This window comes from Durio zibethinus, chromosome 26 (genome assembly GCF_047325235.1).
Source record: "Durio zibethinus cultivar Kanyao isolate XHJ-2024 chromosome 26, ASM4732523v1, whole genome shotgun sequence".
NCBI lineage: Eukaryota > Viridiplantae > Streptophyta > Magnoliopsida > Malvales > Malvaceae > Durio > Durio zibethinus.
The window spans coordinates 4553884-4579702 of record NC_143187.1 but is presented as its reverse complement, the minus strand read 5'-3'; the positions used below and the strand labels follow the sequence as shown (position 1 = coordinate 4579702).

The 25819-nt window shown below is 31.3% G+C and overlaps 1 pseudogene across 1 annotated transcript; it reads left to right on the top strand.

The window, feature by feature from the left end:
• The first annotated feature begins 14913 nt into the window (after positions 1 to 14913).
• LOC111318597 (putative LRR receptor-like serine/threonine-protein kinase At1g05700) lies at positions 14914 to 20305 on the top strand (annotated as a pseudogene). The gene is made up of 14 exons (XR_016334005.1): positions 14914 to 15048; positions 15179 to 15741; positions 15868 to 16343; positions 16410 to 16460; positions 16518 to 16653; positions 16820 to 16891; positions 17463 to 17534; positions 17676 to 17756; positions 18082 to 18242; positions 18614 to 18831; positions 18952 to 19078; positions 19249 to 19311; positions 19414 to 19603; positions 19711 to 20305. The product of XR_016334005.1 is annotated as a putative LRR receptor-like serine/threonine-protein kinase At1g05700 (transcript).
• The last annotated feature ends 5514 nt before the right edge of the window (positions 20306 to 25819 follow it).

Sequence of the window (25819 nt, the reverse complement as noted above, 5' to 3'; positions counted from 1 at the left end):
ACTCTGCCTAGATGTTAGAGAGTCACCAATAATTTTTTATAAAGAGTGTTATTTTATTTTGAGGATTGTTGTGTTAAATCTTAAGTGAAAAGAGTTATTCTAAATTTTGCCTAGATGTTGGAGAATTTTAAGACAATTTTTTTTAACTTAAAGATTTTCTCAATGTTTCTAAATAAAAATTTTAGCAAAAATATTTTTTAAAAGGAAGGGAATTGGTATTAAATTTCAAGTCAAAACCATTTTTATTCAACACCGAAAATATCGCATAATTAAATGGTACAAATTTATGGGCATTGTGGGGGTGCTAATCCTTCCCCAAACGTAATCGACTCCAGGACCTAACCTAATTTTTTGTAGATCAAAATTTATCTTTTTGATAAACTTTAAACCCGTTTTTATAATTTTATTAAAAAGATAAACTTTGGGTGGCCAATCACACCCTAACAAAGATTGATGGCGACTTCCCTCATTTACTTCGATTTTAAAACCCTTTTACTCCAGGCAGTCCCAAAACCGTTACGATAGCTTGGCGACTCTACTGGGGACATTTGAGAGTCAGGCCAAAATTTTAATTATGCGCTATTAGCAATGGTTGGATTTAATTGGTTTTATTTAATATTTAGTTTAATTCCCTTTGTTTTAATTTTTCAAAAATATATATATACAAGTTAATAAACAGAATAAATTGCATGATAGTTATTATTTTGATTTTGTTTTTTTGTTTTATTTATTTTTAATTAATACATTGCTTTACACACACTTTGCATATTCGCTCACATGCATGAGCTCTATACCTGGGCTCTATCCCTTTTAGGAGGAAGTGAAGTAGCTATGCTCTCGTGAGGTGATAACCTTCGTATTTGCTAGTGAAACACTTCCACTCAAATTGAATCCTTTCCGTTTGTAGCCTGTAATGTGTAAGGATCGAGGTTCCTTACTAGTCCAATATGGATGTTAGTGAGGAATAATTTGGGAACCTTTAAATGAACAAATCTTCACTCAGCATACAGTAAACCTTAGGGAAGCCTGCCTAGGATAGAGTCATGCCACTTTTTTAGAAAATTACCAAAAATTAAGACATTATACGTTATATTATTTTGTTGTATGGTTGTTATATTATTTCTCTTACTTGTTTGTTTTGAATTCTTGAGTCTTTTTATTTTTTTTCATTTTTTATATTCTTTGATTGTGTGCATTATATTTGAATATGTGGTATTTATTTTAGGTCAATCATTGAAAAAAAAAAGGGCAAAAAAACATTTTCAAAGATTAGCATTTCATACATCGTAATAAATAATACATGTATCTCATCCCATGCGCATCATAATAGGATAATACATGCATTTCATCCCATCCATATCAATAGGTATCACATGCATTTTACTCCATACACATGCGTCCCATGCACTTCTTGATAAATAGTGCATGCATTCTATCTCGTTATGTATCTTAAGGCAGTGTTTACCTTATTAAGCTAGCATAACACATGCATTGCATTTCATACATACATATCTCATACATACAATAGGTCCGTGCATTTCATACAAGTATGTTGCATTAGTCATAAGAATACATCTCACCATTCATGTAAATATGTCATTGCATTTCATGCATATAGATTCATGAATAATAAGGTCGTATAGAACATACATGGCATTTCATATCCCACTATCCCTGTAATATAACACTATATTCCTTGCATACACATTCATGGTTGACGAAAATTTTTATTTGGGTCATTGTACATATAAAAATCCATTGTCATAGGCATATATGCATTTCATGATATTCTTTAGCCATCATATTCATGTATTCATACTTCGTGTGTCATTATTTTTGTGATATTCATTCAATAAGGGTAGTAATCTAGAATTTTTTTATCTAAGTCATGGAATAAAATGTCTGTCTTAGTGGGAATCAGAGTGACGAAAATGAGAGATCAATTGGAAGTAATGATTAGTGCTTTGAAGTTGAATAAAGAGGAATTATGGCTTGAGCTTCGAGAGATGAAACAATAGATGGCTCAATTGATAGAAATGGTTAGAGGTAGTGATGGAGTTGAGTTTGTTCCTCCTCAAAGACCATTGTCACTTCCGTCAAGTCAAGGTCAATTGGCTCCCATTAGTTTCAACACTCTGCCAGAGCATACTAAAGCATTGGGTGATTTGAACAATGACTAAGGTTTGGGCGAACTCAAGAGAGGAATGGGTGAACTAGCCATGCAAATGACTGAGCTCAAAAGTTTGATTTCCAAGAATAAGTCAGCTGGCTTCAAACAACCTTCACAAACTATCATGAGTCCAAACTCGCACCCAAATCTTTCTTATGACCATTTTCAACCTTATTTCCAAGCACCTAGGATTAAACCCCCAAATATCATGCGACCTTCAAAAATTTCACACATGAATCCATGTCCACTATCTCACATTTCACAATCACTTGTTTAGTATGCTATCCTGTCACCACTTTATCAACCCAATCTTCAACCCAGAGCTTTTCAATTCACCTCAAGACCAACCATACCACCATCTTTTCAGCAAAGCAAACCAACTATAAGACAGAAAAACTCTAGCAACCCTAAAGGAAAAGCTCCTATTGATCCAATACCTATGTTCTACACAGAGTTATACTCGCTGCTTTTAGGGAACTACCTCATTGCCCCTATCTCTGTTAAACCTCGTAAATCACCTTTCCCTAAATGGTATAACCCTAATGCCCAATGTGAATACCATTTTAGTGTTATGGGTCATTCTCTGAAAGATTGCATAACTTTGAAGCATAGGGTGCAGGGACTAATAAAAGTCAGATATCTAGGTTTTGACGTCAAAATGAAGCTAATTGTTCACAAGAACCCTTTATTGATCCATGCCACTAGAATAGACAGTGCTGTAGACAACAGTAAGGTTGGTCAAGATGATGAATAAAAAACTTTTAAAGCAAAGGGTTATCCTTCCCAGCAATTATAGTCAACTATTTTTAGATTTCTTAGGTGAAACAAGAGGGAGTAAGAATAGGTCTAGCACTTTTTAGCCCCAGCCCTAGAATGATTCGTGATGTATAAACTTGGTACTTTTGGGAATGAATGAAAACTTTTTTTGGCCTGAATTTTTATGAATTGATGCCTCTGTCCACTTTTAATAATTGGATGTCTAAAAGAGCTTGTAAAAAAAATAATGATTGTGAATATGCCTTCATCAAATTTTTGAGAAAGAATGATTGGAAATGTCTCTAAAAACTTTTTGGACATGGTGATTTCTGATGAAATTATAAAAAATGTAATTAAAAGTGGCAGAATTAAGTTAAAAGAGGTGACAAATGTTGAAGAGAAAAGTACATCAAAAAAGAATAAATGAGAGGTGCAAGCAGTCACGATGAAAAGGTATCTACCTAATCGTTTTATCCCGTATGATCCTTATCCTGTTTATAAACCTCGTCACCCTACCATAAGCCATATCTCTCAAAACTCATATCTTTGCCAACCAAGCCAACATTTGAGCTTTTCAGTAAATTCCCATCCTCAAATGGTCATTCATGATCCTATTCCTACATTTGAACCTACCACCCAACCAACAAAGAATCGAAAGAGACCAAGGAATGATCAAGAGAAATTACCCATCCCTATTTCTCACATTTTGCCTTTGCTAATAGAAGGTCGATAGCTCACTTCTGTGTCTCTAAAAATAACACCAAATCCATCAGTAAGGAGTTATGATCCCAATAACAAGTATGATTACCATATGGGGGAAATTGGCCACTCAACTAAAAAATACAGACGGTTGAAAAAAAAGGTTGAATATCTTATCAAGAATGGTATTCTAACTCTGGAGGTAATAGAACAATGAAAGTTGTTGACTCCATCCAATTGTCAAATGTAAGAAGTTGAGATGAAGAGGGAGGTGTCAAGTTTTGAAAATCAGGATAAGATGATTTATTTTTTATTTTTTACTATGTATGTATGACATGTGCATAGTATCCTTAGGAGTTATTTAACTTATTTTGGAAGAATTGATTACTTTAGATCTTTTTCATGAAAATTTTTCTTTGTGCATTTGTTTGAATAAAAGTCCCACATAAGTAACTTTCAAGAGTTCAAAAAAAAAAGCAAAAAAAAAAAAGAAAAAAAGTTTTATTTTGCAATAAATATGGAAGGATTCTTAAGGAAAATGATGATTACTATTAGAAAAAAGCTCATCAAATACTTCCACACATTTTCAAATACTTTCATGACCCTAATCACTCAAATGATTGGACTCGTCAACCATAACCTTTCAAAAAATGTGAGTTTGAGTTCATACCTTAAATGGTCGATAATCTTTTCTTGAGTAAAGAACAAAAGAGATTAATTTTAAAAATTTATTTTGAATTTCAAAAATCATATACTCTTTCAAATTTTCAATTGGTAATTCAATGTGTGTCAAAATTTTACCATGATCATAGACACAAAAATACCTGAATTTTTTCTTTCTTTCTCTCTTAAATAACCTTTATTTCATGTCTTAAGGTACATTGAGGAAAAGAAAAAATAATCCCTTTCTGCCTAAGATAATTTGTTTCATACATTTATACCTTTTCTCTTCTTTTTACAAAAAAAAAAAAGTCAAAAAAATTTTGAAGCCTAAAGAGCCTTTTTGAACTATGCGATCAATCCTATACGACTTGATTGTCATTAGAACCTTGAGTAAAAAAAGATAGGGCATCACAAAAAAAAAAAAAAAAAAAAAAGCATAAAAAAAAAAACATCTTCAATGATTTGTTCTTTTAAACAAGTGATCATATTTGAAATGATGAATGACCATCTTTCTCTATCCTTCTCGTATATAAAAATTATCTATTTGCTACCCATTAAATTTTTTGTTCCAAAATAAACCCTAGCTAAGGATCATTTTCTATATTAGGGGGCAAAATTAGGTTACATTCAAGATTAACTTCAAGAAAAGTATCCGATATTGAAAGCGTCTAACATGCCCTTTGGAGGTAAAAATCTGGGGTAAAAAGTCAACAAGGCTTCAATTGAAATCTTAAGATTCAAGAAAGTGAACAGCCAAAGATAAAGTCAGGCATTTCTAAGGCAAAACAAAGAAACCTTAGAGATAAGAATATGAAGCTTCAATTAGAATTAAAAAAAAATCAAATCAAAAAAAGAAAAAAAAAGAAAATATGTACCTTGAAAATGAGAATTCAAGGCAAAAAAAAAAAGGTGAGTAAAGTTACTAAAATTAAAGCCAAATGTTTCAAAAAAAGGGGGGGCAAAGGAAGAAAGTTAGAGAATACTCATCAGGATCCTTAGCCTAATTATCCTGAATAACATATTTTGAGCCTGTTTATCCATTCTTTCAGAACCCCTAACCTTGGCCTACATTACACATATTGAAAAGTCTATTTTAATCAAATGTTGACACTTGGATTGAAGAGCAATGTCTTTGAATTTATATATACTTATTGATTTCTTCATTGACAAAAAATATAGCTCTAAGGTGAAAACCCTACAAGGGCAGTTTAGAGCTAAAGTCCTTTTTGAGGCCTCAAAATGAATTTCAGAGTTCTAAAGTTCTATCCAAAATAAAAAATCTCGATGCAAAGCCTTTTGAAAGATCAGTACCTATTAAAGACCTTTAAAAAAAAAAAAAAAAAACCAGCCTTATCCTCTTTTCAAATCTTGTTTGGAAAGTAATGGCTAGTTTTGACTCACATTGAAGTATCACATTTTCAATAATAGAAAAGTGTTTTGAAAAAAAATTATCTCTTTTGGAGCCCAAGAAAAATCCTTGCAACCCTCGTCGAGCTTTCCATTAGATATGCCCACCAGTGAAAGGAGTTGAATTGTCAATTACCCTATCATCCATATGCTTTTTAAATAGTAGTCATCAATTTCTAAAAGATTCGAAAGTCTTAAGTTTTAAATTTTTCATTAATTACGAAGATACTTTATATGGGGTAATTTTTGATCACTTTTAAAAATTTTCAAGATTATTTGAGTATTTTGTACATAATACTGAGATCATTTTTTTTGGTGAAATTGAAACAATGAAAATTTAAACAAAAATTTTTCAAAAAAAAAAAAGACAAGAAGAGTCTTTGCATTTGCATCGCTTGCATCTGCATTACAAGAAAGACATTCGTATTTGCATCACTTGCATTGGCATTTGTATAAGACATTTGCATTCACACCATAAGAAGAATTTGTGTTTACATCATGGCATCTACATCCTAAGAAAATTTATTTGTAGGGGCATCTACATGAAAAAAATATTGTCATTTGTATTGTGAAAAAGTCAAATGTATCAAGCATTTGCATTCTTACGTTGGCATTGACATTTGCATCGACATTTCCATCAGCATCATTTGATGATAATAGACATTTGTATCACGTTTGCATTTATCAACTTTGTAAGTATTAAAAACAAAAAAAAAAGGGCATGTTTTTAAAGTTTTAAAGTCTCTGTTTAAGAGGAACCGTTCTTAATCAAAATTTCAAAGCCTCTGTTTAAAAGGAACCAATTTCAATCAAGATTTTGAAAGCCTCTGTTTAGAGGAAATCTTCCTCAGAAAAGACCTTTAGAGTCTTAAAAATCTCTGATCAGGCGAAAGCCATGTTTAAGTAAAAGATTTTTAAATTTTTAAATTTTTAAAGTTTCATTACCTCTGTTTATGAGGAGTATTCAAAGATTTTGAGATTTGTAAGACCTCCGGGCATAATCTCTAAGACCTCCAGGCATAAATTTTAAGACTTTTAAGTAAAAGATTTTTAAATTTTTAAAGTTTCATTGCCTCTGATTAAGAGGAACATTCAAAGATTTTGAGATTTGTAAGACCTCCGGGCATAATTTTGATTCACGGTATTATCCTGATTGATTCTTTATCTTTCGACTTGTGGTATTATCCCAGTCGATTCTATAAGACCTCCAGGCATGATTTTTAAGACCTCCGAGCATAATTTCGATTCACGGTGTTATCCCAATCGATTTCTTATCTTTCGACTCAAAATGTTATCCCAATCGATTCTGTAAGACCTTCGGGCATAATTTTGATTCGCGGTGTTATCCCGATCGATTTTTATTTCTAACTTACAGTGTTATCCCGGTCAATTCTGTAAGACCTCAGGGTATAATTTTGATTCGCGGTGTTATCTCGATCAATTCTTTATCTTTCGACTTGTGATGTTATCCCAGTCGATTTTGTAAGTCCTTCAAGCATGATTTCTAAGACCTCCGGGCATAATTTCGATTCGCGATGTTATCCCGATCGATTCTTTATCTTTCGACTTGTGGTGTTATCCCATTTGATTCTGTAAGACCTCCGGGCATGATTTTTAAGACCTTTGAGCATAAATTAGATTCGCGATGTTATCCCGATCGATTTCTTATTTTTTGACTTGAGGTGTTGTCCCAATCAATTTTATAAGACCTTCGAGCATAATTTCTAAGACCTTCGAACATAATTTTGATTCGCGATGTTCTCCCAATCGATTCTTAATTTTTTTGACTTGTGGTTTAGTCCAGTCGTCATATTTCTTTGACTCATAGTTCAATCTCGATCACTTCTATAATTTTTTGACTTGCGGTTCAATCCTAGTCATCGTTAACATTTGACTTGTGATTTAATCCCAGTCTCTTTTATCTCTCTAACTTGCGGTTCAATCTCAGTCGTCATCAATATTTGGCTCATGGTTTAATCCCGATCATTTCATTATTTCTCTGACTTATGATTTAATCCTAGTCTCTTTTATCTTTCTAACTTGTGGTTTAATCCCAGTCTCTTTTATCTTTCTAACTTACGATTTAATCCCGATCTCTTTAATTTAAAATCGTAGTCTAATCTCGATTGTTGTTAACCTATGACTCATGGTTTATTCCCGATCTTTTTATTTTTTGACTTGTGATTCAATCCAAGTTAACGTCATTTTTTGACTCACGGTTTAATCCCAATTTTTTTATTCATCGATTCGCGATTTAATTCTGATCTCTTTAATTTAAAATCGTAGTTTAATCTCGATTGTTGTTATTTTTTGACTCATGATTTAATCCCGATCACTTTATTCTTTGATTCTCGGTTCAATCTCGATCTCTTTAATTTAAAATCATAGTTTAATCTCGATTGTTATTGTTAATCCCTGACTCGTGGTTTATTCTCGATCTTCTTATTTTTTGACTTGTGATTCAATCCAAGTTAACGTCATTTTTTGACTCGCGATTTAATCCCGGTCTCTTTATTCTCCGATTGACAGTTCAATCTCGATCTCTTTAATTTAAAATCATAGTTTAATCTCGATTGTTGTTGTTAACCTCTAACTCGTGGTTTGTTTCCGGTCTTCTTATTTTTTGACTTGTGATTCAATCCAAGTTAACGTCATTTTTTGATTCGTGGTTTAATCCGATCTCTTTATTCTCTGATTCGTGGTTTAATCCTGATCTCTTTATTCTCTGATTCGTGGTTTAATCATGATCCTCAGTATTTCTCTTACTCGTGGTTTAATCTCGGTCTCCTTATTTTTGACTTGTGATTCAATCTAAGTTCAATCCTGATCTTGTTATTCTTTGACTTGCGATATCATCCTGATCACTTTCTTTATTATTCGACTTTCGGTGTTACCTTAATCGATTCTTTATTTTTCAACTCACGATGTCATTTTCTTTATCACTTGACCTGACCTGTAAAAAAAAAAAAATCCATGATTTGCTTTCGGACAAAATCGTTGTCATTGTCTTTGCCCTATTCTTGATTCTCAGTAATGTGCAAAGAAGGGCAGTTGTAGATATCGATTTTGTCCAGGTCTACTGTTTTCATTTCAGTTTAATATTAATAATAAATAATAATAATAAATATTTTTTTAAATAAAAAATAATTATTAATTATTAATTATTAAAAAAAAGAAAAGAAAGAGAAAACAAGAAAAAGAAAAAAAAATAGAAAGTAGGGTGGTTGGTGTACGGCGTTGTTGCTGCCCCCGACCAGCCACCCTGTAGCCACCACTAGCTGCCTATGCTCTTACAGCCTACAGCCATTCTACAGCCACCACCTGTTCCACTTTTAAACTCTTTAAAAAGCCCCAACTTCTTTCCTTTGGCTCTCTCGGACCCCCCTTTCAAAAAACCTTCGGATCTCCCTTTTCAAAAACTCTCAGACAAAAAACATACCCCTTTCGAAAAACCTTCGAACAGATCCTCGAAACTTCGAAACCTCTTCCTTCAATAACCCTAAACACCACGCCAAACATCTTCCTTCAGCAACACCAAACAGAACCCATACCAACCACAAAGAAAAAACAAATAGAAAACAGAAAAATAGAAACAAAAAAAAGAGACAAACACAATCTTCCCCGCAGGGAGGAACTCAGTGCCAAAGCTACCTGCGAAGGCAAAAAAAATCACGTCAATCTTATTTCAACAAAAAAAAAAAAAAAAGGGAAACAGAAACTTTGAGCCCCGATTTACGTTGATCGGGGCTGTTTTCGATAAAAAAAAGATCAGATCTAGGAAAAACGCATTAAAGAGCGCTTCTAGGAGTATTTTAGTATTTTTCGATCACCAGCAATCGTCGACAGTGAATGTCGAAGGTGACCCAGATGGCGACCGACGACCGGACGACGAGAGAGCTCTGGAGCTCTCCCTAGAGCTCTCCTCTCTTTTTTTTTTTGAAAAACAAAAAGAATGAACAAAATTCAGTTATATATAAAAAACTAAAGAGCAAAACGACGTCGTTTTAGGTCAAAGAGGATCCGTGCATTGACCCGGATCCAACTCGGGATCTACACAACTCGACCTATGGACCCGCTTTTCCAATAGCTGCTGATCGATCCAATTGAACTGGTTTGACTCGGATCGAACCGTAGACCGCTAGCCCAAATCGTTAATTGAATCACAGAACCGATCAGACCGATCCAGATTAGCATTGACCGAATCGTTGACAGGTCTGGTTTAGGTTAAAAAAAATCTTTTTTTTGAATTTTCTAAAATTTTTTTATATTATTATTTTTGTTATTTTGAGTTTTTTTATTTATTCTTGCATGATAAATTCTTAAATTTATTAGAATAAATATTCAATTATTTTAATAATAATAAAAATGAAAACAAGTAATAATTAAAAAAATATATTAAAATGCTCAAAAAATAATAATTTTTATTATTTTCCTTGCCTAGATGTTTGGAGGGAATAAAAAAATATTTTCTTAAAAAAATAATTTTGCCTAGATGTTGGAGAATTATTATTAATAAATTTTCATAAAAATAAATATATAAGAAATTTTAATTAGTTTTTAAAAATCATTAAAATCGAACTTGCTTCGAAAATCTGCCTAGATGTTGGAGATTTTTAGAGATGTTCGTATTTTCTTAAAAAAATGAAACCTTAAACACTAATTCTTAATTTTCAAAATCCTAGGTTTCTAAAACTCCTAAAATCCAAAACCCCCTAAAATCTAAAATCATAAAATCCGAAACCCCTAAAATCCAAAACCTCCCCAAAATCCGAAATCCTAAACCTTTAATTTTAAAACCGAAACCCTAAAATCTTCAAACTCTAAAATCAAAATCCTAAACCTTCCATATCCTAAAATTCAAGCCTTAAAACCCTCTAAACCTTAAAACCAAATCTTCAAAACCTCTACTCAAGCCCTTATTCAAAATATCTTGTAAATCCTAAGGACACGCGTAAAAATTTCATTTGAAGTAATTTGTTCCCGAATGCCGCCTAGATGATGGGGTATTTAGGAAATTTTACTTCGTTAAGTCTTTTCACATGATTTCTTAATTCGCATTAATAATAAGATTAATAAATAAAAAGTATAATAGTAAATTGGGATATTAAATATAAACGTCGCACCTAAGCTCTGCCTAGATGTTGGAGAGTTGGGGTGGTCTCATTATACTTAAGAATCTAACTTTTAAATTGCATTTCATTTTGCATGACATTCATTAGCATACATACGTTAACGTGTTATCATCGATAATTGTTTGCATTATTCTCTCTTTAATTTTTTTTACTATTTGATGATAAAATATTTTATAATAAAAAAAAGAATAATGCTTTTAAAAAAATTATGATATTACAAGATAAAATAAAAATAATATTCCGAAAGAAATAATTATTGATACTCTGTCTAGATGTTAGAGAGTCACCAACAATTTTTTATAAAGAGTGTTATTTCATTTTGAGGATTGTTGTGTTAAATCTTAAGCGAAAAGAGTTATTCTAAATTCTGCCTAGATGTTGGAGAATTTTAAAATAATTTTTTTTTAACTTAAAGATTTTCTCAATGTTTCTAAATAAAAATTTTAGCAAAAATATTTTTTAAAACGAAGGGAATTAGTATTAAATTTCAAGTCAAAACAATTTTTATTCAACACCGAAAATAACACATAATTAAATGGTACCAATTTATGAGCGTTATAAGGGTACTAATCCTTCTCCACACGTAATCGACTTCCGGACTTAATCTGATTTTTCATAGATCAAAATTTATCTTTTTGATAAACTTTAAACCCGTTTTTATAGTTTTATTAAAAAGATAAACTTTTAGGTGACCAATCACACCCTAACAAAGATTGGTAGTGACTTCCCTCATTTACTTCGATTTTAAAATCTTTTTATATCATGCGATCCCAAAACCGTTACAACAAATATTACAAATGAAAATCCCCTTAATTAATTGCCAACTTAGAAGAGAAAATTAGAAGGATAAATATTCAGTGCTTTATTTTTTTTTTACCATTCATCTAATTAGCTTGTCACATGAACCTAGCTATAACAAGGCTGTAAGGCACACAAAGTCCCCAAACTATATCTTTCTGCATATCACATCAAAATTAGTTTCATTGGAAGATTTGTCAAATGAAGCACTACAATCAATTTCGATATATTTGGAGGTTTCTGCCAAGTGACAATCCTTTCTAACAAATTCTTTTCCCTGGAGTAGGGGTTACTTACTCGGCTTGCCCCGTATTAGGTCCATTCTTTTGATTTAAGGAAAAGTCTCAGAGTTCGACTTGCAAGTCTTCGTCGATTTAGGGCTCATTTGAAATAATGATTAGTTTCGGTGCGGCATGATTAGTGCCTTCAATCGTGCTGTACATGTGTTTGGCTAACAAAAATAACACGGTGGAGAGGATTTTAAACATGTAGGATCCCTAGTGACCAATTAGAGCCTCATAGATCCAGTTAATAAACGCATCGTTTTATTTTATTTTATTTTATTTACTTTTTTATTCTTACAATTGTATTATAAAAATAAAATTATACTTATATTTTAACCTTTTTTATTTAAAAATTTTAAAATAATTTTGTTAATATTTATATTAAGACATAATTTTATTAATTTAATATAATAAAAAGATTATCTAATATCTTACTATTTTATTAATTTTTAATTATTTAATAATAAATTATTATTTGACATAAAATAATTTAATTTTTTAATAATTTATTAATTTTATAAACATTAAATAATTTAAATTTTTTATTATATATAATTTTTAATTTAATATTTTAATAATAATTTTTTTTATTACAATTCATTTCACTTTTACTATCGCGTTTAAATCCAAATATATATCTTAAATACTAATTTTAATCTTATTATTATAATAATTAATTTTATATTTATCAAAATTTTTAATTTCACCGAAACCAAACTCACCACACACGTTCAAATGTATCCTCACTTCATATGCGGAAGTCTTCGTCGACTTACTCCATATATGGAAGTCTGAGCCTTCTGTATCAAGTCTTCGTCGTATATGGAGGGACAGCCTTTGGAACAAACTCGGTAGCTTCCTTTTAGCTTGACTCAAATATATAAAACAATGAAAGATTGGATTTATACATTTGAAAGAGATAATTACGGAACGAGAAGAAATTTAAGACAAAATTAAGGAATGAAACTAGTCAAAATGGTAGGGCATGACCACGAGGTAGAAAAATCATAAATTTTATATAGATTGTTTATTAAAATTAATTTTAAGATAGAAATATTCGAAATAGTTTTAACTTATGAGGTATTTTTGTAAGATAAACTTATAAATTTTAATAAATTAAAAATAATATCTTATAAGTTAATATAAATCATAACATAACAACATAAATACAACTCCTTTCACCGAACTATAACCCAAAAAAAAAAGTTTTGTGCGTTCTCCTTACTCTGAAAACCTCACAAGTGGTAGTTTTAAGTGCAAAATAAGTTTTACTATTTGAACAAATCTTACATAAATTCTTTAAATAAAATTTACGAAATTTTTTCTTAAAAGTGATTTAATAAAAATTTTAATAAAAATTTTAAACTAATAGATTAATAGAATTCAATATGAAAATTAATAATATGTAAAAAATTATTTAAAATATCATTTATAATTTAAATTTAATTGATACTTATTGAACGGTAAAAATTTTATTAATATTTTTACTAAAAATATTTATCTAAAAAAAATATAAATTCATTAAATTTATTTTAAAAATATGTACATTTAATCTATATAACGAGATGTTTTAATTTATTAATTTTGGTTTTTTATTATAATTTTTATTTAATCTTTTTTAATAAAAAATTTCACAAATTTTATTTAAAAAATTTTATTTAAGTCTTTCCTTTGGTACTTATAAAATGCCACTTCAACTGACCAATTTCTCAATCTAAACAACAACTTCGTACGTCCATACATAATAATTCTTAAGGAAATTAGACCAGCATGGTGGATAGTCACAAATTGATTATTGTGCTAAACAATCTACTACCAGTTTTCATTTTCATTTTCGGGTTTACGTCTTCTTGGGAAACTCCGAGACTAACTGAGGCGAGTGTCGGAAGAAGAACATTGGCCACTGATCAAACTCATCCCGGTATGTTGCATTGCATGCGTATATAAACCTTCTTCAAGTTAATTTTCCAGTCAGCCAACTTTATTCTTATTTTTGTAATTCTTCATGTTTATAAAGTTTAATACATCCAGCTTGCTTTTCTTTTAATCTCAATTCTATGCGAGATTAAGCAATGTTATAGCAGCCCAACTAACAAAATTTTTTGGAAATTTAACGTCGTACCATAATCATAATATTTACAATTAGTTTCACTGTCGATATGTATATATAATCTATATATAATTACAACCATTAATACATTTTTTATTGATGAAAATAGACATCTTTATACATTATATTTTTAAAATTTTTAAATAATTTTTATTCTACTTTTTAATTAGCGAAAATAAACATCCTTATTCATTATGTTTTTAAATTTCCATTTTATTTATTTTTTATTCTAATTTTTAATTATAATTAGTTAATCGTGAAGAGATTTATCTTTTGTGTAGATAAAAAAAATTTAATTACATTAATTGAATCACTTTTATTGAATGAAAGTAATATGATATCCAGATCAAGTCAACAACTTTGGTTGTTGAACGGCACAATATCTTTATCTAAAGTTTTTTTATGATATCCAGATCAAGTCGACAACTTTGGCTGTTGAACGACACAATAGCTTTGTCTAAAGTTTTTTTTTTTTTCTTTAAAAACTATAAGGTAGCACTAGTTTTTAATTTTTATGATGGAAATCAACCAAACATATACCACAGTCCTTTCATATTTGTGGATATTAATAGGAAGATATATCAATATTTATTTGAGGAAAATGTTAACAGGTGATAACAGTTACAGTATAATTTTAAAAAAATTATAATTAACGTGTTATTTTTTAATTTGATAAAAATAATACATCCCGTTATCTCTAAACTTCAAGTTACTTATTGCACTGATCGATCTTATATTTAGATCTATGATCATAACGAAGCGATTGCTAAATATTGAAAACTGACTGCTAACATGTAAAAAAAAAAAATCTAAATTAAATTTTTATAAAATAAAGATATTTAAACCACCAAGATAACTTTAACAGCCACCACCCATTTTACAAGTCTTAGAAACATGCACCAATTTCAACCAATTGAATCAAATTCACACTCAACTCCTCATCTCTGGCCTCCTCCAACACACCCCGCAGTGAGCCGGCTGATAAGGAAGCTCTGCGACTCTTTAAACTCAATTTCTCATGCTGTTTTGGTATTTGATTGCATCAAACAACACAAAATCTCAATTTTTTTTGCAATAATTATATTGAAGCGTCTTTTGAATTTGGATGACCCATTTAATGCTTTGAGTTTTTTCTATGAAAAACTGACTGGTGGGTAATTAAGGTTTCATAAGCATCGATTGTGGAGTGGAAGAAGACTACCTTAACGGTGAAACCGGCATCTTATACAAGTCCGACAAAGGTTTCATTAACACTGGTGAAAACCATAACGTATCATCCAGTGCCAGTGCAAACAACTATTATATTGAGACTTGGAAGGAAAACAGGAACCTGAGAAGTTTTCCCGATGGAAACAAGAACTGTTACACCCTGAAGCCTGAACTGGGCAAAAATAACTACTATCGAATTAGAGCTTCTTTTTTATATGGAAATTATGATGACAAAAATGAAATACCAGAATTTGACATATATGTGGGGGTTAATTACTGGGACACCGTGAAATTGTCAAGCGCATGGTACATGCTCTTCCTCGAAATTATTCACTTCTTCACAGCTGATACCGAATATGTATGTCTGGTAAACACTGGCTCTGGAATTCCTTTCATTTCGGCATTGGTATTACGTTTTTCAAATAGTTCATTTTATAACCTAGCCAACTCTGGAGCAGCACTAAAATACATCATGGCTATTGACCTGGGCACCTCTAATAATGACTCTTTCAGGTAACATTAATTAATTTCTGGGTATATTGTCATATTTCTGTTCATAATCCATGCATGCTTCATTTTTGCTATTGTCAAATTTGTATGATAAAATCTTCTATTCATTCGAACGTCTCTCCCCAATAGGTACAACGATGATGATTATGACCGCATCTGGCTATCCCGCCAGTTTCCGAGTTCTGTTCCAATTTATACCTCTTTGAATTTCTACAAACCCGATTATGATTCAAACAAAGTGCCCGCCGAGGTCTTGAGAACTGCTGTCAAGCCAGTCAATGGCTCCAGATCCCTGAATTACTTTTACCAATCATCTGGTTCCCCCACTAGTCAATATATTGTCTTCTTTCACTTTGCTGAGATTGAAGAGAGTGCGCAATATCGACTTAGAGAATTCACCATCACATTGAATGGTTTCAGGAGTGAACCCATTACCCCTCAGTACTTAAGGCCAGGCTCGATTAACTCCAAGGATTTGCTAGTTCAAGGAGTTATTAACTTTACTATTGATGCAACAGAAAAATCCGATCTTCCTCCCCTACTCAATGCCATTGAGTATTACCAATTTCTTCCACTTCCATTTTCACCAACTGACCCATCAGACGGTACTTTTCCATTAATTTTCGTTTCATTTTCTCAATCATTCTTTTTTTCTTGTTTTTTCAATCTAGATTCTACATTTTCCAAATTTCGAATTGTTGGTTCAGTGTTATTTTCACAGGGTTCTTGTTAGCTAAATTCAATTCTTAACCATTTTCGTTTTCAAATTGACCATTCAGGTGATGCTATCATGGCCATCAGGCAAACATACAACATAAACAGAAATGACTGGCAAGGAGATCCCTGCCTTCCCAATGAACCTTCCTGGAGTGGTTTAATCTGCAGGTTCAACAGAACTCCAAGGATCATCTCACTGTGAGTGCGGTTTGAAATCCTCCATATATGTGTTGGACATCCATTAGTACAACTTTTTTTTTTTCAAATAAAAATTCTTAGTCGGAATCGTGTATTAGAATGCAATACTATATTTGTATATATAATCAGGTTAATATCTTTCTCCTAATTGCTAAATTCCTTGCAGGAACCTGAGTGCAAGTAAATTAACAGGGGAGATATCTTCGTCATTCTCTGATCTGCTGGCAATAGAGTCCCTGTGAGTATTAACATTTTGGCTTTTTAATTTGCTCGAGAGAAAAAGTCACTCCTAGACGGTAGTTGCCCAAAGAGCTCTTTTGCACAGGTGTATATATCAGCACTTATAGTTGGCCAGACTTATCCAAACCCAAAAAATGTACCCGAATTTGAACCCAGCCTAACCTGAATGCCCTATTTGATTAAAAAAAAAAAGTCAACTATTAAGATCCCCTACAAACCCGAATTAATCCTAATTTGAAATGACTTAAATTTCAACAATCCGAACTTAAGTTGATTTGACTCTAAAACTCAATAATTTGAATTCAAAAAGACTCGAATCCAAATAAACTGAGTATCAAACCAGAAACGATCTGAACCTCAAAGAACCTGAATTTCTTTCAATTCAAAGTCACCATACACCAACCCTCAATGAGCAGCTCTTTTATGCAACTGCTAGACAATAGTTACTAAGCGGCAGGTTCTGTTTCCAGTACATGCAACCCTGTCCATGACAAGAAGAGGACTACTTCCTTCTATGACTTTATTTAGTTTTCACTCAAAATATTTACTCAATTAATTTTTTTTATCAGCGACTTATCATACAATGAATTAAAGGGGAAAGTGTCAGAAGTTTTAGCACAACTGCCAACTTTGAAAGTCCTGTAAGTTATGCACACTAATTTCAGGATTCTAATTTTTCATCTATGATATAAAAGTTTACCTCATTGTTTATTATGCACAATCATAGGATAGCAATACTCAGCAATGAAAACAAAATGTTGATATATCACTTTTATGTGTAGAAATTTATCTGGAAACAAGCTCTCAGGTTCTGTTCCCCGATCTCTCAAGGATAAGTCTGATAAAGGATTACTGGTTCTTAGGTTCGTAACCTTCTATGGAGTATACACTCTCTAACGATTCAAACTAGTCTTATTTTTATTTAAAATTTATTTTCCTTTTCTTATTTTGATTCCCATGTTCCTTTGATTGATTTTCCTATGACAAAATGATAAGTCATTTTCGGATAAATTAGTCAAGTCTGTTTTAACAGAAACTATATGAGAGTTATCATTATGTCAGGGTTGCAAAATTAGGGCAAGATAACATCATATTGCAAATTTCTCAAATAATTTTGATCCTATATGCAATAATTTGTGACATTTCAATTGATGCATTTTGACATTTCTCTATTCCGTTTCATGCCAGTTTGGCCGAAAATCCAGATTTATGCCAAATAGATCCATGTCATCATAAAGAAACGAGGAACTTTGCTGTTCCAGTTGTTGTATCCGTTGTATCTGGTTTGGTCCTCATCTTCTTGAGCATTCTAATTGCATTTGGCATAATTAAAAGGAGAAGACAACGAGGTACTTTCTTTCTTTCATGTAGATTTTTTGTTGCTGCCTTGAAATAGTCGAAGTTTGTTAATTCCTCTGGTTTATAGCATAAACCGGACCTGATTACCGTAGAAATACTGCATGTGCGTTGGATGTGCCTTGAATTCAATCCATATTACTTTTAAACTGGCAAGTGTTGAGTGTTGACACCATGCTTCAATGGTGTGGAGACGCTTTTAGCAATTTGCTGTTTTAGGCTTTCTTGCATGGGGGTGGTAACTATGAAGTTATGAAAACACACCCATAAAGAAATCCATCTTTCTGTAGTTATTATGTAAGAGAATTTGAATTGAAAAACTATCTATGAGTGCAGAACTGTTATAATTTCATTGTTGTTGTAGAGCTTCTGATCAAGTCTACGAAGGATGGGTCGTTTGAATCAAAGAATCGACCCTTTACTTACTCTCAGATCGTTAAAATTACTGGTAATTTCACAACCGTCATTGGAGAGGGAGGTTTTGGAAAAGTTTATCTTGGTACTCTGAATGATAACACTCCAGTTGCTGTCAAATTACTCTCGCCATCATCAAAGCAAGGATATAAGGAATTTCGAGCAGAGGTCAGAGAAATGCAGCCAAAGTTTTATCCTATGTTGAAATTCGCATTAACATTACTTACAATATATGATACATAATTGTGATGATAAATTCATTCGGAAACACCTTTTAAAAAATTGCAGGCACAGCTTTTGATGATTGTTCATCATAGAAATCTTGTATCTCTCATTGGTTACTGTGATGAGTGTGGCAACATGGCGCTGATTTATGAGTACATGGTAAATGGAAACTTAAGACAACAGTTATCTGGTATGAACAATATCATCTTCAAAAAGTGTTGTTTTTAGATAAACTATAGTGTTATATCTTAAAGAAATTATTTCTGCAAAGTTTTTTTTCTTTTTTGTTGCCTACTGTCTATTTCACTTTTGATAAACCCAAACTGAAGAGATGATTTTAATGCTTTTGTTGGCTTGCAGAGACAAACAGAAATGTTTTAAAATTGAAAGAAAGACTTCAAATTGCGATCGATGCTGCACATGGTCTACAACCCTTTACAATGTCTTTTATTTAATGCCTTTGATTTGTGAATTCCTTCCCTCCCCTTAAATCAGACGTCAACTAATGTCTTGCTGGAGTTGCAGGATTGGAGTATCTACATAATGGTTGCAAGCGGCCTATAGTCCATAGAGATTTGAAATCTGCCAACATCCTATTGACTGAAAGCAAGCAAGCGAAGATAGCTGATTTTGGGCTGTCTAAACTTTTCATAACAGAAAATGCGTCTCACATATCAACTTGCCCTGCTGGCACACTTGGATATATTGATCCTGAGTAATAGTCTATAACTTGACGAAATAGAGCTGGTTCATGAGAGATTCCTGTAATCTAATTTCTTTGAAAGTCCTATTGACAAAATTCATTTTTTGTTTTATATGTAGATTTCAAGTTTCAGGAAACTTAAACAAGAAGAGCGATGTTTACAGCTTTGGGATTATTCTGGTTGAGCTAATCACAGGCAAGCCTGCAATAATAAGAAGTCATGAGCGCAGCATTCACATACTTCAATGGTTGAGTCCAATAGTCCAAAAGGGAGATATTCGAAGCATTATTGATCCTAGGTTGCAAGGTGAATTCGATGTCAATGCTGCCTGGAAAATGGTGGAGATAGCCATGTCATGTGCACAACCAACTTCAATCCAAAGGCCTGATATTAGCTACGTTTTAACAGAACTCAAGGAATGCATGGCTATTGAGATGGCCCTTGAGAGAACTCAGCGGATGCAGAACAACATGACAACATCAGGCAAATCCGTTGAAATGTCCATCGCGAACGTGGACTCAGATATGGTTCCCATTGCCAGGTAGCTAGCAAACAAATCTTTATCTTTCGCTGTCAAATTTGTGGTGAGATGGAGATAGCAAGTTTCCAGTAAACTCATTGTGTGTTTTAATTTGTACACTTAAAACATTTGTTATTTTTGAGTGCCATGGCAGTATAAGTACATATGCTTGACTATTACCTCTTAACTTGTATCACCAAATCTGTTATATCGCTATTTGAACTTATTGGCAATGGCAGGGGACTACCCAAGGTCTTTTTTGATAACACTTGTCTTTTTTCTCTCTGGTTTTATTTCCCATGCTACCCTGTGTTGAAGCTCGTCCTCCAGGTACACCTGTAAACCACTATATATATCTTTTAGCAGTAAACCTAGAAGATCAGCAAGCAATTTCTCAAACCTCTTTTCTGTTTCTGGATTGGTAACAAACTGTATTGGTAAAGCATGGCACTACTTTTTCCATTAATTTAGGCCAAAAAAATCAGGCCTCAACCAATACAAAATCATCTCAACATTGTTAACTTCAAACGCAAACATAAAAGAAATATATACCCATAAGATTCTCCAATTTTTGTCGACGCAACTCACTGTTAAAGAACACTTAATCCAAACCGGCACCAGCAATGAAAAAGACTGTGCACTAGGAAGAAAAATAATTATTTCACATGGAAATTAAGTACAAAATTATAGATTAAAATAGGAGATAATTATGGAAGAAATGTGATCTTTTCTATGAATTAAAATCATGATAACCTTATAGTACTCTTTATATTTTGAAATTAAGGAGAATACAAACTTTGTAATGCATGAACTAAATTTGTAACTATACTTATAAGGCATAATAACATTTTTGGCTTTCTAACTATTAAAAATGATCGTTTTGGCCCTCCAACTTTTATTTGAGTCAATTTACCCTACAGAACAATTTGAAATTAAAAAAAAATCATTAAGTAAGAATTAGTTAAACCCTGATTAGGGTTTTTAATCCAGATTTGGATTTTTTTTTTTTTGAGTTTAGGGGTAACATGTCAGTTGCAACTTCTTTTGATTTTTTTTGTGTAAAAAAATGTAATGAAAATTATTTGTTGTTCCAATACAAATTTTCAATTATTTTTCATTGTACTTGAATAAATAAATCAAAATCAAAATAACAACTAAAATGACACCTCAAAAGTTATTGAACTTTGGACTTGAATTTGGATTAAGTGTGTAAATTGGATTAGGTCAAGACAACCAAGATCACTTAGAAACCCTTCCCCACCACTTCCTTTTTTTTTTTTTTTTCTTTTTCTCTTTCTCACTTACCTAAACTCACTTTTTTTCTCTTTCTTCCATGCTTCTATTCTTTTGTTCTTTCTTTTTTCTCTCTTTTTTGTTCTTTTTTGTTCTTTTTCTCTTTCTCACCTTCCCAACCTCATTTTTTTCTCTTTCTTCCTTTCTCCTATTTTTTTCTTCTTTTTTTTTTTTTCCTTCCTTTCTTTCTTTCTTTTTTTTTTTTTTTCTTTTTTCTTAAAGAAAACCTACATAGGGCTTTTTTTTTTTAATAAATAAATATTTTGTTTTATTCATTCAAAAAGGCAAAAATTATATCATGCTACCAAATCATGTGAACAAATGATACGATTAACAAACGAATTATAAAAGCAAAAATTACAAAATTTACCCATCTGCACACAGGGAAGAATTATTGGCGGCAGCATTTTGAGATAGGTCCTTCAGCCTAAAATGCACAACATCCAGCACACTATTAAAAACTTCATTGGGTCCCTGTCCTTTCTTGCCATGCTTCTTGCTGTTACATTCTGACAAGATAGTGTAGATGTGGACATTCCAAGCTATCTTGAGAATGAAATCCTGAAGTGCTTACCCTTTAATAGTTGCATCCAAATAATTTTGCTTTGCCAATTGTCAACGAACCTGACAATCCCACGGCATTGTAGAATCTTACTCCAGGCTTGCTCGGAGAAAGGACAGTCAATTGGGGCTTAATTGAAAAATAATAATAATAAAAATTAACTTTAATATCATGTCATAGATTTGATTTTTAAAGAAAAAATGTAAAAACTTAAATTGCTAATGTTTAGTCAAGTAATGGCTCTTTAATTAGTTGACTTGTAAATTTTTTTTTTTTTTGATAATTGCATTTGTAACTACTTGTTGAGGACATATGTGGAGAAAAGTTTTTTTTAGCTTAAATTAATTGGACCGTTGGAGGTTTAGAAATATTTGTTAAAATTAAAACTAATAATTTAAAACATAATACGATAATATCATACGAGTTAAAATATAATATGATGACATGAAAATAATAGAAAAATAAAAAAATAATATAATCTAAAATTTTAATAAAAATTATAAATAAGTTCAACAAAAATAAAAAATATATTTTGTATTTATTATGTTGACATAAATAATAATAAATAATTTTTATATAAAATATAATATGAATACATAAATAACTAATATTTTATATGATATAAATATTCAAATTATCAAACCTAGATAATATAATACACATCCTAATATGAGTACTGTTGATCAGGAAATTCTCTGTTTCCCTGTTTCTATCAATTGGCAATTTTTTAGTATACCATTTTCATCTTTTTCCTATATATTGTTAGTATAGGCTTTCCATTATTATTCAAAATAGATAACACTGCAAACCAGAAGTCACGTTAATTTGAATTTATCCTTGTCGTATTTTATAATAAAAAACCACATTAATTACAAGATGCAATTTGTCGTACGTTTAAGCTTGTGACATGACCCTACAGTAAGGCACATAACACCGGTTGCTCTCCCCAATCAATCCTAGCGTATCACGGCAAGACCATCGTTTTTCCAAGTCATTTTTTAATAGATTCTTTCCCTGAAATAGGGGTTACTTGTTTTTTGGGTTAAGTTGAAGAAAATGTGTTAGCGTTCGGTTTACTTCGTATATCGTTGATACAAGTCTTCTCTTTATCTAGCTTTTGGCGTTGATCATCAATGTGACATTTAACTTTCATTATGTTGAGAAAGAATGATCACTAAAAGTTAAGTTCAATATTAAAATCAGATAGGCAATTTTGTGTGTAGCTTCCGGTGATAATTTTTTTTCATGCCCCTTACATTAACAATACATCGTCATGTGGTATGCGTCAAAGTGTGATTTGTGAAAGAAAACCGACGCATTTCACTTCGGTTTTGGTATTGGTCATTTTAATTTATATAAATTCCAAATTAACCAGAGAGCAACATTAGTCTTCCACTTTTTTCTGTTTTCGGTTTTAAAAGAGTAGCATTGTCTTAAATTTGTATTAATGAAAATCTAGTAATATATATCAATTTTAAAGTATTGTATTTTTCAATTATAGAACCAAAGACATAATAGAATGAAGGATTATGATGTTATATATGAGAGGTATGTATGGGTCGGACCTGGTTAGGTCAGACTCAAGTATTGATCTTTCAAAACCCATACGCAAGATCCATCTTAGCCAGGAATTTTTTTGAAAAAAAATTAAAATAAGTATTAATATTTTAATATTTTAAAGATATTTTAAAATTAAAAATATATTTATATTAATTAAATAATAATTTGGGTCATGTCTAAATCAAATAAGTAACTTAATCCTTAAACAAATCTAATAAGAGATAAAGTTTTTGAATTTTACAAACATGGTTGGATAGTTGTTATATTTATATTTAATAACTCTTTCTAGATCTAGCTACTGTTTCTCCTTAAGAGGAACATCCAAGGTTTGATCCCCTCCTCCCTCGCATTTCCTCATGGTTTGTAGTGATAGCAATCTAAGTAACAATTTAATATTACTAATTTTCCATTGTTCATATTTAAGCACAAATTTTTTTAATTCATCAAGAGTTTTCCTACATGTTTTATCACCAGTAATATATTTTCAAAATCCTTTTTCTTTCAAAAAATTCCATATCAAATAAGACCAATAAATATAATTTGTTCCATCTAATTTTATTATACTGGGCTAAACTTCCGAGATTTCCATGAGATAAAAATAAATAATGCAAAGCCAACGAAACTAATTAACCCATAATAAGTGGATAAAAAACAAGCCAATTCCAATAAGTGACAAGAAAGATGCAAAGCAAGCACTATTCTAGAAAGGCATGAGACAAAAGATGAACAATCCAAAAGCTCGTAAATGAGCGAACCCGTAGCCAATAGATCAAATTCAAGGAAAAATAAAAAAGCATGTCCAAGTCAAAAGAAATCCCACTATCCAAAAGCCAGTAAATTAGCCAACCCGTAGCCAATATATCAAATGCAAGGAAAAATAAAAAATCAACTCCAAGTCAAAAGCAATCCCACTATCCAAAAGCCAGTAAATTAGACAACCTGTAGCCATTAGACCAAATGCAAGGAAAAGTTAAAAAAAAACTGCAAATCAAAAGCGATCCCACTAAATGGCGACCCACGACCAAGTGATTTTATCAACCCGTAGCCAAAAGAAGAAAAAATGGCACAAATGTCTAGATCAACCAATCAAGAAAAATATTAGTTAAACCCACACTAAACAATATTAAATCATTGACACAAGAATAAAGCAAAAGTAATTGAAATCGAAACAAAGCGACCTGAAACCAAGAGAGAAAACATATGACAACGTCGATTGCAACTTAGTCATTTGATATTATGATAAACATTTAATTTAAAATCAATTGTCAATAAATAAAGAAGTATAATTTGAATATAAGATCACAAATAATTTAAAACTTAACAAATATGAAAAAATACTACTTAAGTATTTCACTTAAATGACTAATAAAGAATTTATGTTAAATGTATTAATACATCAATCTTTTCTTTGTGGAAATTTACCCATCACACCAACCATTCCGAATTAATAGACATGCATGCAAAAGGGCATAACTCAAAAGGAAATCTTTAGCGTTCTTGTTACTCTGGAGTGAATATATAGAATTAGTCATTGTGTAGCAAGTAGCTTTATTTTCATCTTCTCCGATCACGTCATTGTCTAACGTAAGCGCAAAGTAATTTTTGAGCTTATAAATATCCAATTGAGTATATGGATCTAAACAAGTCTAGATTTTTTTTTTAAAGGAAATTAGAAAAGCATGGTGGTCGGTGGAGACACATTGTCTAATTATTGTGCTCAGTAATGTACTACTGATCTTTGGTTTTCTATTTGGGATTTCTTCATCTTGGGGTACTCCCACATTAGATGGGGTGATTAAAGAACATACTGGAAGAAGAAACTTGGCCTCCCAAAATCCAGGTAAGTCCATATGCTCAACCATCTTATTTGTTGTGATAATACAAATTTGTTATTAATAAATTAAGGAATAATGTATAAATTTATCACCATACTTATGAGACTGATTTAAATTTATCATTAATCTTTCAATTGTTACAATTTTACCCTTATATTTCTAATTTGGAAGTAAATTTATTATTGTACTTTTAATTTTGGAGCAACTAGAAAATATTGAGTAGAATATTACGTTAAAAACTATTTCCCAATTCAAAATTTTTGGCAGAAAAAACCATATAAGCTAGAATCTAAAAATTTTATTTTCATTTTGTTTCTTTTTTTCATGAAATTTTGCTATTAAAATAAAGCCACATAAACCGAACTTTTTTATTTTGTTTCTTTTCTTCTTCATTGTGATATTTCTATTAAATGTAATGCCGCATCATACTTTCCAATTGATGCTGGTTTTTTTTTTT